Here is an 815-nt window from a genome sequence, read left to right on the forward strand (position 1 = left end):
GATGACTTTATTCACCTAGCAGCTTACATCGCTTCTGTTACTATAAAAAACTATCCAACTGGGATGAAGCATGAAATTTTGTACTAACTGTACTGTTTATAATACTTTCCACTTAGAAATGTGGTTAAAGTACAAGTCAATCTGTAGAATAGTGTGATGGTTTAAAGGGCAATGCAGAGTCCAGATCTCCTGCTCTATAAGCTCCAGATTCAGATGGTAACATTATATAGTAAGAGTAAATTATTTTTCTTTAGATTCTTAGTGTCGAATTCTTTGCAGTTTTAAATAATACATTCTAGTGGCCAAACGGGATAGTGGTGACTCTCCCGTACTGGGACTACTGGTGCACTTTTTCATGAGTTATTCGGTAGGAAACAAACCATTCTTATTGTGGCATTGAAAGAATTCACTAAAAGCCTAGCATGGTAAAGCTCGTCTTTAACCCCAGCACTCAGAGGTAGAGGCTGGTGGGTCTTCAAGAGATCAATGTCAGCTTGATCTACATAGCAAGTTCCAGTTCAGATGGTACTACACAAAGACCTTTTCTCAAAGAAGACCAGAAACAATTCACTAAGACAGAGAAAGACAGATGTAGATGGTTTATAAGTCTGCAGAAACTGTCTTCATAGAAACAGTTTTATGGGGAATAGACATTCTGTACAGGCAGTCAGATAGCATAGTAATATCACAGTGCCATGGAGGAATTGTACTTAGGGCTCATTATGGCTAGGACCAGCCTGGACTCAAAACAGTGGCAGTCTTTCCCTCAGTCTGAAATGACTGAGCATTATCACCATCATTTCCAGGCTTTCACA

The sequence above is a fragment of the Nannospalax galili genome, unplaced genomic scaffold (genome assembly GCF_000622305.1).
Source record: "Nannospalax galili isolate Female #2095 unplaced genomic scaffold, S.galili_v1.0 scaffold1045, whole genome shotgun sequence".
In the NCBI taxonomy this organism is placed as follows: domain Eukaryota; kingdom Metazoa; phylum Chordata; class Mammalia; order Rodentia; family Spalacidae; genus Nannospalax; species Nannospalax galili.